This window comes from Neofelis nebulosa, chromosome 1 (genome assembly GCF_028018385.1).
Source record: "Neofelis nebulosa isolate mNeoNeb1 chromosome 1, mNeoNeb1.pri, whole genome shotgun sequence".
NCBI classification, from domain to species: domain Eukaryota; kingdom Metazoa; phylum Chordata; class Mammalia; order Carnivora; family Felidae; genus Neofelis; species Neofelis nebulosa.
The window spans coordinates 21,911,058-21,927,138 of record NC_080782.1 but is presented as its reverse complement, the minus strand read 5'-3'; the positions used below and the strand labels follow the sequence as shown (position 1 = coordinate 21,927,138).

Here is a 16,081-nt window from a genome sequence, read left to right as displayed (position 1 = left end):
TTTGAGGATGAGGGGCGCCTGGGTGGCGCAGTCGGTTAAGCGTCCGACTTCAGCCAGGTCGCGATCTCGCGGTCCGTGAGTTCGAGCCCCGCGTCGGGCTCTGGGCTGATGGCTCGGAGCCTGGAGCCTGCTTCGGATTCTGTGTCTCCCTCTCTCTCTGCCCCTCCCCCGTTCATGCTCTGTCTCTCTCTGTCCCAAAAATTAAAAAAAATAAAAAATAAAAAAAAGCGTTGAAACTTTGAGGATGAGAAATACCTCTAGAGGATACACAATATTCCAGTTAGCTTTGCCCATTAGTGCCTGAGTTGTGATGCACTGTGTGATCAGCAGGCAACTGAAGGAGGCTGTACAATAAGTATAGTGCTTAGAAGGATGCGCATGAAACTTAAAGAGAATTGGTCTCTACTCTAGGTTCTAACAACTGCCTAGGCAAATGGATTTTGAGGAATAACTTTCCTGGCCATCAGTTTTCTTGCACTATATCAAGAAAAACCAAAATCCATCTGGTAGAGTTGTTTAAAGACATTTATAAAATGGGTGCAGTTAATGCAAGTCTACAATAAATTATAGTGTTGTTATTCCTAGAATTAGTGGTATCATTATTACTAGTGATAGCAGTAGCAGATGTGATGTTGGTCGCAATATTATTTACGTAATAAGTTTAACCATAATTGGGTTTTTGAAAAAAAATGGTGGAGGACTTGTATAAGCCACCTATGTTGTGCATGGCTTATAGATATCCAAGGACAGACTTCAAGGATACTGTGAAGTTCCTAAACTTTCATCTTCTGAGTCAGGTCTGGAATATGTCAAGATTCTCTGAACTATGAAGAAAGAACAAAGAGCAACTAAAACAGTAACTCTGACTCTCAAATTCTACTTCAGCTGCATTATTTGCTGTATATGGATCACTCCATGACCCCAGAGTCTACCCCTGGTCCATATTTTATTGCCACAGACATCATATAAATCTTTTTCTTTATCATTTTTTCAACATTCTCTAGCAAAAGTGTTACTTTCTAGAGGCAATGCATATATAGTCATCGAGTGAGAACTGAACCAGAGGGTAAGCAATGGAGTAGTTTTGATAATTGCCCTTAGGATCAAACATGAATGGGCAGAGAAGTAAGAATCTCAGAGGAGAGACAAACATTAAAAATGATGTGGGGCTGATGGATGAGAAGTCCTGAAAGGGAGGTAGAATTTTTGGCATCAAGGCAACAGAGAGAGTGACTTGGAAGTACAAGTTTGAATAGCAAAATTGGGATTTTTGAAAAAAAATATACGCATATCATTTTTGATAGTAACAAGTCTAGGTATTAAGCTTTAAGTTAGGAGCAAACACCAGGTACAAGGTAAGGTTTACCAAGGAAAAAACAATCTTACAGTGAGAAAAATCAATATAATCTTGCTATGGTCTCACTATTTGTGTTTTCCCATAATTCATATGTTGACATCCTAATGCCCAAGATAATGCTGTCAGGACGTAGGGCCTTTAGGCAGTGATTAGGTCATGAAGGTGGAGCCCTAATCAAAAAAAAGAGTGCCTTTGTAAAAAGAACAGAGATTGATCCCTCACCCCTTCCACCACATGAAGATATAGCAAAAAGATGCAAAGCAAGCTCTCTCCAGACACCAAATCTACTGACACCTTAGTCTTGAACTTCCAGCCTCCAGAACTGTAAGAAACAAATTTATGTTGTTTATAAACCACCGAGACAATAGTATTTTGTTGCAACAATCCAAAGCGGCTGAGACAAATCTTTTTATTGCCTTGGCTTTCTCCATCTCACAGAGAGGGTTGTTTGATCTGGGAACCCTAGGTAATCATTCAAAAGAGAATCCATGTCCCAGGAGGGGCCTGTGGGGCACCAGGTCCTTTGATTTTTCTGGTTGAGATAGGCCACATGGATGAAAAGATCATTCTCTCTCCTCTGACTTTGTCCTCTACTGACATCCATTTACCAATCATAAAAGGCAAATAGAAATCTAGTAGCCTTTCATCTGGATCCAGTTTTGTTTTACTGAGTCAACTCATTGCTATTCTACCCTGAGGCACAGAATGAGAAGAGCTATCAGGGTTCCACAGGTTTTTTCTCTTCTAGATAGGGTATGACGATAAGGCTACAGCTGAAAAGGAGAGGAGGAAATAATCATTGGAAATGGAAAAATCAAGAGGAGTCAAAGTGTTGTGTAAATCAGGTAAGTGGTTGCTTAATTTAAGAATGATGAGAGGGGTTCTCAGGCAGTTAAGCGTCTGACTCTTGATTTTGGCTCAGTTCATGATCCCACAGTTCTTGAGATTGCACACCACATCAGATTGTATGCTGAAAGTGCTGAACCTACTTGGGATTCTCTCTCCTTTCTCTGCTCCTCCTCCACTTGTGCTCATTCTCTTTCTCTCTCTCTCTCTCTCCCAAATAAGTAACTAAACATTAAAAAAAAAAGAATGATGAGAGTAGTGGCTAAAAATCAAAACAACAGCAACAACAACATTATAATGGAGGAGGAGGAAGCAAAGGAATGGGAGAAGAAGGAGAGGAAGAGGAAGAAGAAAAAGTGAGGCACCTGGGTGGCCCAGACAGTTAAGCATCTGACCTCGGCTCAAGTCATGATCTCACCATTCCTGAGTTCAAGCCCCGTGTCGGGCTCTGTGCTGACAGCGCAGAGCCTGGAGCCTGTTTCAGATTCTGTGTCTCCCTCTCTGTCTCTTCTCTCCCCCACCCACGCTCTCTTTCTCTCTCTCTCTCTCTCTCTCTCTCTCTCTCTCTCTCTCAAAAATAAATACACATGAAAACAATTTTAAAGAAAAAGAAGGAGAGCAGGAGAAACTAAACCAAGTACTATACTCAGCTTCAATGAATGAGTAATAATCATCTCACTTTTAACTGATTTCAACAAGGAGAGTTAGGCATGATAAAATCTATGGCATGTATGGGTAAAAAGGTGAGGAAGAATGGTCTAGCAGTGACAAGCAAGGAGACAATTCATCAATTCATTCTAACTCTAGGTCCTATGGTACATGGACTATGGGAGTAATATCTCTCATGTGAGAAATATGAAACAGAAAAGAATCTTCAGACAATAGCCATCTTTGAGTTAGAGCTGGGAATTGAAAGGAATGTCCAAAGCAAAGGCTCAGGACACAATTTTCTGATGTTAAAACAGATTCACCAGTGGATATAACTGGTCTGAGGGAATTTTGATGAGATGTGGGGAGATCTCAAAGCACATTGTGACAAGAATCATGGGGAAATGACAGGGAAACTTCAACTTAGAGAGGACATGATGTAAGGAGGAACGTGAGCAGTGACCAGACTAATATTGACAGCGTGTTAGGCTAAAAGAGGGAATAATTCATAAATTTTGCTCCATCCTGATTACAGTTTAATCTCTAGATTATAGAAGCAAATTCTTGGTTTCAAGGTCTTGTGGGGGTTAGTCTTAACAGTGGCAGGCAACAGATGTTCTACAAAGATTTGAGCTGGGAAGAGGTGAGCAGTTCTCAGCTGTTGGTTTTAAATTCCAGGGTGGTCTTAGGAATGGTGTCATAGCCCAGGACACTTCTCACAGTTGTCCCAGTTCAATACCATGCCTTCATGGTCCTCTCTGAACACTGAAGGGCCAATTGTGTGCTCAACAACTCACTTTAGCATAAAATTCATTTTATTCATTAATTCATCTTGTTATTTTCCATTTCAGTGCAAGATAAACTAGCATTATGACTACTTGACTTTTTCAATATTTCTTTCTCAACAGTCTAAAATTACTAAAATTGAAAAGGAAAATATTTGGAGTTGTCTATGTGGCAGGGTAAATAGGTTCCAGTACCAATTCTAATGTGGAGGCAGGGAGATTCACCACACCAACATGTAATTCTTGGGACACCAGTTGGTTGTCCTATAATTTAACTTAATTATGACACTATCTATCTGAAAGTTGCATCATATTCCACAGGTTAAGGGTTCAGTTCCACAAGATTGCCTCCTTCCTCCCCCATTCCTTTCAGATGCAAGTAACAAATTCAGGCTCTAACCTTTACTTCTGACCAAGCCGCTTCCTCTTGTTCAGAAATAAGGCCCCACCTTAGGTTCAAGGGCTCAGGGAACTGAGACTAACATTTTATTTTCTAGATCACCAGTTTTTTATAAAAGGATATAACTCAAGAAGAGACAGATGGAAGAGATACAGAAGGCATGGAACCCATGACCCATCCCAATGTGCCACTCTCCCAAATCTCTAGGTGTTCCCTAACCCAGAAGCTCTCTGAACCCTGCCTGTGCTTTTGGGTTTTATGGAGACTTCTTTACATAGGCAGGACTGATAAAGTCATTGCTCATTGGCGATTGATTCAACCTCTACCCCCACCCCTCTCCCAAGAAATCAAGGGTGTAGGACTAAAAGTTCTAACCTTCTAATCACATGGTTGGTTCTCCTGGCAACCAGCCCCCATCCTTTGTGGTGTTAGAAAAGTCATCTAATTAACATAACAAAAGACAACTTTATGCTCTCATCACTTTGGAAATTTCAAAGGTTTTAGGAGCTCTGCGCCAGAAATATGGATGAAGACTAAATATTTATGTTTTATAATGAATCACAATATCACAAGGATAAAGAGTTGCTTTGAACAGCATTAAATAGGTGGAGCCCTTGAGTATGGAGATGCATTACATTCAAATAAAAAGAAAATAAAAAAAAATTCAAAGACATGTTTTCTTTTTTGTTTTGTTTGTTTTGTTTTCATATGGGACATTTGTTGCTGGTTGAAATGGGGAGAACCTGGGCCCTGAGGCCTTAACCCAGCCATCCCTAGGATGTCACCAGAGACTCTTGCTCTTGTCAGGAGAAAGAATTCAAGGACAGACACAACATGGGGGAGAGTGACAAGGGCAGGAAAGTTTATTAAAGCAAAAGTACACTTTCCAGATGTGAAAGCACGTGAGCTTGAGAGACAGAGAGACAGAGAGAGAGCTGCATCCCAGGGATTCAGGTTTGTATCTTTTATCCACAGTTATTAACAAAGGGTGGAATCTGCCTTACTTGAGGCCGGGATTCCTTGGAAGGAGGTTTCCATACTTTTTCTTCCTTATTTGGTTAGGGGTTTCCTGTTTCCTGTCATGGCATCTTGGGCCTGTCTGGTTTCATCCAGCCTCTTGTGGTTCTGTTTTGGACTGATGCCAGGACAGGCCTTGGACTTTCCCTGATAGCTGGCCATGCCTTGCTCTTTGCTAGCCTCATTAATTGGCTCTTCTGACACATTTACAGTACCAAACGATTAAGAAAAGTTAGCTTATGCTAAAATAATCTTGGAAAGAATAATTCAAATAATATTTTACATTTACTGTTAATGATTTTGATGTGTGAGTATATCAGAAGGGAAAATATACTCCTACTGTAAATAATAAGAATGAATAATATTTTTGTGCAAACCTGTTGCTAAATATTCATAAACATTATTTTAAGAATTAAAATGTTTTATTTAATATAGATTTCTACTTCTACATGAAAATTTACAAGTAGCTATACATACGATACAAAATAATTTTCCAAAATTCCATGGTTTAGGCCCTCTGTTTTCAAATGCTTCATAATCATTATGAAAAAGAAGAAAAGAGCAGAAGATTCCTGATAGCACAACCATAACCATTTTTTTAATGTGGTAAAAATGCTCCCTCCCCACTTTCTCTAGAAGTAGTAAAAATAACTTCAAATCAGGTAACAATAGAATGCTTGTTGGACTGTAGTTTCAGACAAAACAGGTTTTTTCTTACAGTTGGGTTTGAAATGAAATCTATTCAACTTTAGGGATTTAAAGCTTGTATTTGTGAATATTTATGTTAAACTATGATAAAATATTTTGTTTGGTTCTTTTTCCCACTTTACATATACTACTTTATCTCAGAATTAACAAAGAGACTTCTGTAATATACACTTTTATTTAAAGTAACAAGTAGAGGGGCGCCTGGGTGGCGCAGTCGGTTAAGCGTCCGGCTTCAGCCAGGTCACGATCTCGCGGTCCGCGAGTTCGAGCCCCGCGTCGGGCTCTGGGCTGACGGCTCGGAGCCCGGAGCCTGTTTCCGATTCTGTGTCTCCCTCTCTCTCTGCCCCTCCCCCGTTCATGCTCTGTCTCTCTCTGTCCCAAAAATAAATAAAAAACGTTGAAAAAAAAAAATTAAAAAAAAAAAAAAAAGTAACAAGCAGAGCCGGAAGAAATGAGTGTAAAAGAGTGTGTGAATTTTATATTAAATATCTTTGCCTCAAGAAAACACTCTTAGCCTCCATGAAGAATTCACTAAGCTGTTCTTAACCACTTGGATCCATCTAGCCGTGGATAATATGCATAAAGCTTTATTTCTGTTTTCTGTTCTTTCATTTGTAGATGAGCAAAATGAAGTCCGTTTTTTTTTTTTTTTGCCCATTTCCTACACTTGAAATTCACAATTATTTAAAAGCCTTGTACTCCAAGTTCAATTACCATATATTAGTAGTGCCATGTTTTATTTTGGGATATGTAAAACTATTTTCTAAGTATTTGTTTTCCCTTTTAAGAAATGAACTTCCATAGTGCACATGCCACAAATAGGCGGCTCTATAATCTATACTTTATAGATAAATGTCACTGTTGGGGTGGGAGGTGGCAATTTTATTTTTATTTTCTATTGTCAGTTTTCCTTTGAAGCATCAAATAGGATATTGATATTTTTTGCCACTTAAGCTATTTACTTATTGTGACTTAACGAGCCGTTATAAAGTGAGCCATATTCCCACCGTGCATTTCATACAACTATTACTAGAACTTCTTTTCAGAAGGATTTATCTACTAATCAATATCCTTCTTATTGTGCCATTTCCAGAAGTACTAAAGAGACTTCTCTTCTGAAACAGGGTTTGACTCTCTCGTGTTTTACTCTCTCTAATGTACAGTGTATAACAGTGAATCTAACAGGTGGACCATGTAAGTTCTTGTAATGTGTCTATGGTCACAATTAATTTTGACATTCCTGGACAAGGTGAACCCCCCCCCCCCCAATTGCATTATCAAATAAAAATCAGGGTTGCAGAAATTTGAAATTGTATTTGAAATCATTCCCTTGCTTAAAAAGAACACATTAGGACGTCAGTTATTAGATGTTTTTAAATCGCTGTTTTTGAAAGGTTATTTTAGTTTATAAACTCAGTGACAGATAACAATTCATGATCAATGATAAATGCGATCTGGATTCTTTCTCTTCATTTTCGTAAACTTGAAATTGTGGTACTGAACTGAAATAGGTAGTCGTGAATTCTGCAGGGACTGTAGCCAAAATTTCTTTTGAGCAGAAGCATTCTCCATGAGATACATGTTTTCCATAGATGATTTACAGGTTACAGACACGCTGTGACCTCTCTCCCAATTGCAAACAGATTAAGCAGGGCTGATTAACCGAGACTAAAAACACTGGGTTATTTTCTCCGGTGGGGGTCTTTGACAAAGCCCTCCTCTCTGAACCCTCCGACTTCATTCGCTTGCAAATCGCTGTGCCTGAACAGGTCTTCCTCCCCCAGCCCCAACCCTTGAGCCCTGCAGCGCCATCAGCGGCAATATCTTCCTACGTGAGGGACGTCTCTTATTAATCAGAAACGTTGAATGGAAACCAATCAGACAGAGAGTTTCTTTGGCTTCAGCTTCCTGCCTGTCTGAGTTAAAAGTGATGCTCGGAGAGGGAGGCACACTGAGATGCATGAAGCTTCAGCTGTGAAGATACTATAAAAAGAGAAGAGTAGGAACGAGACAGAAGCAACACCGGAATTGTCAGTGCTGAGCAGGGCTAAACTCAGTTCCGCTACTAACCAAGGTAAATGCTATTTACTTTACCTGACTATACAATCTATTCAGTTTTTGCTTTCTTATACTGAAGTAGTACAAATACTGCTTTTCTCCTAGTTGCTTTATTTTGCACTCTCTCTCCTTCCCTCAACATTTGTTGGGAAGCAGGTAAGAATTTATTTTGTAGTATTTGAATAAGATATTAAGATGCTCAGTGAAAAAAACTAGCAATGCTTGCTTCATATTTTACTTTTACAAAACAGATACCTATCTAAGCTCTTTTCATCGTGCTAAAATTTGCACATGGAGCATTATTATAAAAATAAAACTAAACTTCACATTGCGTTTGTTGATTTGGAGGGGTGTTGAATTACTCACATTAATGTGTTTATGTATGCTATTATTATATTAATTTGAAATGGTCTCCTGGCTTTCTCATAACTTTTGGCTCCAAAATTTGAGTCAGAACTGTCAAAAATAAAGGCATCTTTATTCATCATTGAATAAATAATTTCTTTAGTTTTAATATTAAAATAAAATAATATATAAACAGTACAAATAACACATGTAGAGATGGACAGACATAGGCTGTCAGGATTAAGGTGATCACTATACGTCGCAAAGAAGATTTCTCCACATATTTATGGCTCTCACTCAAGTCAACATTCTGAATGTGCACCTCTGTTGGCTATAATTGCTCTCCATTATCACAGGCAAATGTATCTTAATAGAGTAAAGACTGGATGACAATCACAGAAGGGAGAGCATCAAAGGCAAAATTGGCATGTTTTTTTTGAAATGATATGGAAAATGCAATGATTTGATCAAGCATTGTTTTATTTTTCTTTGCATACTCAACATAACCATTCATATCAATTAAATTCTTAAGCACATTAATTTCAAAAAAAGCGTGATGAATTTCAACTACAAGGTTGTCAGCATTCTATAGTATTGACACTTAGATACTGGTAACAGTGTGTGTTCTCAGAATCTAATTTGAAAACCAAAGGTGCACTGAAAGAAAGGTGATCACCTGTAGTAAGTAGCTAAGTTCACATTTATTTGTATGATCAACTTTTGATGAGAATGTAGTGGACTATAGATCTGAGGAGAAATTGGAGGTCTTTTCTGAAGATCTGTTGTCATTTAATATTTTATGTTATAGACCTATGAGATTACTAATAATAAAGATATTTTTCCATAAGGTTTTCCAAATCTATGTAGAACAAAAAATTAATGATTTCATGACAGGAAAAAAGTGGTAACTTTTGCGTGGCAGGAAGAAATCTTCATTTGGCTCTTTATCTATGGAATAAGAAGAGTTACCCATCTTCAGCCATAGCTGACTAAAAAAGAATTTGATCATTCCGTGCTCTTAACTGGAAAAGAAATGTGTTTAAAATCTACTGCATTCAGTGGAGAATAAATCCTATTTTCATTGCCTGCTTCATTGCCTAGGCGATGCTATGTCACATGTAGACCACATTTGTGTAACCATGAATCTGGCTAATCCAGGTTTGAACAGTAGATCTTTTAAAAGATAAAGAAAATGAAATAGGACGTTGTTTCAGCACATAGTAGCAAAGAACTTAGACATAACAGGAGCAGCATGCATTTGTGGTCTTGGCATCAAACACAGGAATTCAACCGAAGTTTTCACAAAGAAAGAGTATGAAATAACTATATGCCCTTAATAGATGTATCCTGAGATGTTGAAATACTGTCAACTTTGTAGTTGCTTGTTTTGAAAAATGAGAAAATGTAAGGTAAAGTGCATGGTACGAGCAAATCTAATTCTGAGAATAATGAATAGAAAAATGCTTCAGGGGAAGCAGATAGTAGTATCAATTTGAAAGTAATTCTCTAACTTTAAGTCAGATAGATTTGGTAAGACTAACAAGACAAGTCATCTAAGATAACATTATTTTCTGGGATGAAAAAATATGCCTTTCCCTTTATTACATTAGCTGATAGCTTTTAAGATAATTTTGAAATGGTCTTGCATAATTACTCACCAATGTTGTATTCATTGCATATTTGAAGTAAAAATGTATTGTACCATTGCCTATGTGTAGCAAGATCACAATATCAAAGTTGGCTTTGAAATGATCTTTTTAAATGTTGTGTTGTTTGACTTGATACATTTCATGTTGGATCAGAAGCTCTTCTGAATGTCACCTTCCATGAAGAGATTTCATTTGGTATTTTCCTACAACCCCTGTATATACAAAGTTTAGTCTCTGAAGTGTCCCTTCTATGGTGCATTCACCAAGTGGGATTTAAAAAACAATAACCGGAGAAATTTTTTCCACTGGCTTACCTCTCTTTAGACATAGTGATTTGAAGTACATACGCCTTTTCTATAATATTTGCACAATGCATAGGTGGAGTTCATCAGAATGCTTTGGACAATGCTTCAAATTGTTTAACATAAAATATATGAGTAATATGGCAATATATTGTATGCAGGAAAGTATAAATTTAGATGAAAGTTAATATAAAGAATACATGTGAATATGTCATGAATAAACATTGGCTGTAATTTGTTCTCTGTGAAAGTGAACAGTCTAAATGAATAATTACTTAGCATTAATACAGATGTTTCAATGTAATGGATCATTAGATTGCTATGTTCTTTAAGACTAATTTTGTTCTCTCAAATGAAAATTTAAATCTAAAGTATAAATAAATCTAACATTCGAAAAAACAGTGTGATAACTTACAAAACGTCCAATGTGATATTTTAAATATTTATATATTTAAAGTATATATTTATACTTATGACTTTGATATCAATACTTTTGATATTATATTTATAAAGTTATAAATATAATTTATATTACCATATTATAAGTATCAAATCAATAGTAATATTAACTGTAGAGTAAGTTTGTTCTATTGTCAAAACTAGACAAAAGTCTAGTTAAGTTCTTTGGTATTTTACTGCTTAAATTATCTACTTAATTAAAATTAAGTTTTCTCAAGAAAGACGACAGCATGTGAAATAGAACCAAAACCACATTGGTTTTAACTAGCTTTGTCTTTACCTGATGCTAATTTGTAATAATTTTTCATTGTAGAACATCTTTCCTAAGGTAACATAATTTTGTTCATTGTATCTTGCATATTTGTTTTAAAAAATGAGTTGTGTCTTAAAATATATCCCCCCAAAGTCTCTTAATACCCTTGATATTATCCTATTTAGGTGTTTAAATAAAACTAGAACTTTAGAAAAGGGATTTTAACCACCTTCAACTCTGATATTACATGAGAAAATGGAGGTTTAAAAAGATAAGATTATGTATCCAATGTTGTCAAATTGTATATTAAAATTGGCAACATTATGTGAAAATAAATAATGTTGACTCATGAAAATCATTTGGTATACACACACACATACACACAATGTTTAGTTGACAACAGTATCTCCTGGATTGCTTTAAACATTCTGAAAAAGTTTTTTTTTCTCTTATGAGTCACTTCAAATCCTCTGTCTGGAACCACCATTATCTTTATCATTAAAATATGGTAGGAAATGCACAGTGAGGTGAGTGTCTTTATAGCACTTTTATACATTTCCATAGCAGTCCTAATATGTTAATGCTCTTATCCCTAAATTTAGCACTAGTAAGAGATGGTCTTACAGCCACATTAAGAATGCAAAGTGCCTGAATAAAAGCATGATCTCTGGAGCCTAAGCAAGACATTTTATATTAGCACTACCAAGAAACATCTCCCCAAACATAAAAGTCATGATAATGGATCTTACTGCTTAGGAAGGGAAAATGGTAACCTCATAAGGTATTGTTTTTGTTGCTGTGAGGTGTGTGTGCATGCATGCGTGTGTAGGAGAGAAAGAGACTGGGAGAGAGAGACACACAGAGAGAGAGACAGAGACAGAGAGGGAGACACACACACACACACACACACACACACACACACACAAAGAGGGAAAGAGATTTATTTTCAAGAGGAAAGGTGGGGAAAAGGAGAACACCTAAATATTTTCTGAAAGTGACAGAGTTTTTATTTTCTTTTTTTCCTTTTCTGTGCTTTTGCATTACTTTGCCAAATTATAAATCAATTGCAGGAGAAATGAGTGCTCTTGTATTATTTTTCTCTTCAAGAGCAAGGTAAGTCCTGGTCTTTCTAATTAATCAATGAAACACCAGAGTGTATGATTATTTCATAAGTATGAATTAAAAAGCTTGCCTTTCATATCACTTTTTGAGATTAGCTTTATAGTTGTGAAGAGCATGGATGACTTCATTAAATTTTTTACTCTCAACACTTATTCATCTTCTAATGGAAATAGCAGTGGCTAATAGTTTTTATTTGATTTTTGAGTTTAAAGTTGAATGTGTTCCTAAATGTATTTAAGAAATAGATATACCTGACAGAATTTATATTAGAATATGCTAAGCTTACTATACTTTATTATTAATTAAGTATCCAATGCATAAAGAACTTTTTCCCCATTTTACTGAAACCCAATTTCAGGAAAGTCATAGTAATCTAGAAATAATATTCACAGGAAGCCAGTATAACAAGGGAGATACAACACGTGTAACAATATGTAGTCTAACAAATAAACACCAATAACCACTTCCTGTGACAAAAGACATGTGAAATATTCTGCTTTTCTAAAACTGGGACATCGAACCTGGAAGTTTTCAAGGGGAGTTTTCCCCCAGATAATCAAGTAACTTTCTCACCATCTATTTTTTTTTCCACTAAAGTAGGTTACTGCAATAATTTAATGTAATTGCCGGAAATATTTTTTAAATATTCACTTCTATGTGTTATCAATGCTTTAAAATGCAAAGAATATACCATAAATTCAAGAAATTCAAATCTTTTTCACTGTAGTGGTAATTAAATCACAGATGAAACATCCGAGAAAACTCACAGGTCAAATTACAAAGTAACCTATATATCTGTACCTTTCTGTCTTAAATATACATACCTGCATCTATATCTGTGTTCCCATTCATAATTCTGTATACTTGTATCTGTAGGTATCTCTGTGTGTATGTATGTTTATGTGTGTGTAGACTCAAAAAATATATGGAAAACACAATTATATCGATGTATACATCAACTGTAGTTCTAAATTGTTAAAATGGTATAACATTCATTATACACTAAAAAGCTCTTTTGTCAGGTGATTATAGATGTGATATTATGAATAAATAATGACAGCAATACTATATATTTTTTTAATTTTGGAAAAAATAAACTCATAGTCCATGTGTTATGGCTGATCTGGATAAGTTTTTGAATAGGGGGAATTAGACTTTCACTTTTTAAAACCCTAACCAAAATAATTTTTCTCCACTGAATGTCCACAACTCTTGAAAACCTCATAAAAATATAATCTCTTTACCCATTCCTACCATGGGAGGTAAAGTATCATGTAAAGTAGGAATTATAATGCTATCTCAAATCATATTGGTAAAAATTAGATTATTATTACTATCAGAAAATAAAATCCTTATTATTTTTCATTTGCTATGTATAATACAAAGAAAGCACAGTTACATGGTGGAATTTTAAAGTTATTTACTTGGTCATTTTCCCTAGCTGAGGATTAGATCAAGGCATTTTATACTTATATTACTGGGTAAATTATTTGCTTAACTGAAAAATTGTTTTATATTAAAAATGTAATACTAAGATTAAATATCATTTCCTTATATCTAATAGGATAAACACAATACTTAATACAACAAGGATAAATATTTGTATTATTACCACTCCTTCTAGATTAATGTTATAACCTATTAGTACATTATAAATCAACTATGTGTGCATGTACTGAGCAGGAATTAGATTAACTATTAAAAGAAAGATAATATTTTTCCTTCTCCCCCAGATCTTGCCAGTTTATCTAGATGATGTGATATTTTATAGGTAGATTAATTCTGTTATATTTAACATAAAGTTTAGATTTGTATTTCTGACAGTACTTACTCTTTGAAAGATGAAACAATTGATGTACTATTACAATAATATGTATGATTATGTATGCAAATCATATTTGTCCGATTTTTATGCTTAGCTTAGAATTGAGACCTCTGGGGGCGCCTGGGTGGCTCAGTCGGTTAAGCGGCCGACTTCAGCTCAGGTCACGATCTCGCGGTCCGTGAGTTCGAGCCCCGCGTAGGGCTCTGTGCTGACAGCTCAGAGCCTGGAGCCTGTTTCAGATTCTGTGTCTCCCTCTCTCTGCCCCTCCCCCATTCATGCTCTGTCCCTCTCTGTCTCAAAAATAAATAAACGTTAAAAAAAAAAAATTAAAAAAAAAAGAATTGAGACCTCTGATACAATCATTAACAATGAAGAATGTTATTGTCATACCTGCAATAAATATATTTTTCTTTATGATAAAATTAACTTTGGTCACTTTAAAATAGGTAGTTCTATTAAAATACAGTGAATATCAATAATAAACATCCTTTTTAATATTGCCATGTTATTTTACGCATTAAAATGAAGAGTTTTTATCAGCACTGTATCTATATGTTTATCTCTCTATACCGACATAAATATGAAGATATGTATGATGTGTCTCAACTTCACTACTTTGGACTTGAAACCCATGTAAAATTTCATTTTCAATGGCTGAATATGGAATGCTACTTAAAATAAGAAATGTCCAACTTTGGAATTTTTTTGTGATTTTAGACAAATAAGACAATTGTTCTGATATTATTTAAAAAATAAGTATATATCAGGAAGCTACTTGATATAATTACTTATACCCAAAGATGAATATTGAAACTGATGGAGACCACATGATAGAAAGGAGACTAGGAAGAGGTGGGGTTTCATGCCATGCTCAGGAGAAGAGTCACACAATTTGAATTTTCTAATGAGGCCATCGCGGATGTCTGATATCTTCCCAGACCTATGCTGTTTTTAGGCTTGCTGCTAAACAAATGAAGCACTGCTTTTGGTATCACTGCAACCCTTTATTTAAACATGAGCATGGAAGGGTGCTGGGTACCTCAGCTGGTTAAACCTGCGACTTCAGCTCAGGTCACGATCTGACACTTCATGGGTTTGAGCCCCACGTCGGGCTCTGTGCTGACAGCTCAGAGCCTGGAGCCTGCTGCGGATTCTGTGTCTCCCTCTCTTTCTGCCCCTTCCCAGCTCATGCTTTCTCCCTCTCTCTCTCTCTCTCTTGAAAATAAATAAACATTTTTAAAAAAATTAAATGAAATAAATAAAATAAATAAAATAAACATGAGCATGGAGATTCTCCTCCATTATACCCAAGAGTAAATTGTGGTCATGGAAGTCTTATGTTGACATTGAGTAAATATATTCAGGGAGGAACAAAATGTTATTTCAGAATAAAACTGTCATTTGTATATGACTTGCATTCATTTCATTCAATATATTTATAAATTGTACTCTTCTAAAATTATAAGAAAATATAAGTAAACAGCCCACAGGAAAAGAATATGAGGAAATTCTACCTGGAATGAAAATTTGATCCAGATTATGGGTTTGGACAAACATATCCCTAACTATTTATAAACAATATTTTGTTCTATAAAATATGGATTTGGAAGCAGATTTTAATAAATAAGTAACTTTAAATTATAAAATTCTATATGTATTCAATACAATACAATGGCTTTCTACCAATAAGAGATTTCTTATAAGCTATCAGTGATACATATTTTATTAAAAATTCAGTTTTAGATAAGTTTTCTAGATGTAATGATGTTTTTATTGTTTCTTATTCTTGGAATTTCGCTTCTCTAACCTAGAACTTGTATGGAAACTGCTCTTCAATTATCTCCATTATGAAAAAAATATTTTAAAGCATTAATTAATCAATCTACTACAAGAATATTTTCCACTAATTTAGTATATAGGAAAGTAAGCATATGTTAAGTTTACAGAAGGGGTTTTAGTATTTAGGATGTGATTAAAAAGTTTTAAACAACATATATACTAATAAAATGTATCACCTGATATACTAATAACTATACATATGCATATATGATACACTAATACGTTACTATTTCTAATATGTTTGGTGACACGTTTTATGTTTTCTCTTTAAAATATATTTATAATATGTAGGAAAAGATATTACATCCATCTTTTATCCTTTCTCTTATGCTTTAATTTTAAATCATTTGGTGGCTAACACAGACTTCACTTAAACTGTGCCTTATCCACTGCCTTCTATCAAATTGAGTACAAATTTATAATGATTAATAGAAAGCTGATTGGTCTGTTCCATGCAATGAACTGTGA

The 16,081-nt window shown here is 35.3% G+C and overlaps 1 protein-coding gene across 2 annotated transcripts in view; it reads left to right on the top strand.

The window, feature by feature from the left end:
- The first annotated feature begins 7,355 nt into the window (after positions 1-7,355).
- The window catches only part of CDH9 (cadherin 9), a 143,499-nt gene continuing 134,773 nt past the window's right edge, over positions 7,356-16,081 (top strand). Inside the window, exon 1 of one of the 2 annotated variants that reach the window (XM_058716365.1) lies at positions 7,356-7,835. The gene's annotated coding sequence lies outside the window, so the exon portion shown is untranslated. The remainder of the gene's footprint in view (positions 7,836-16,081) is intronic. The other variant, XM_058716373.1, reaches the window with a different exon arrangement.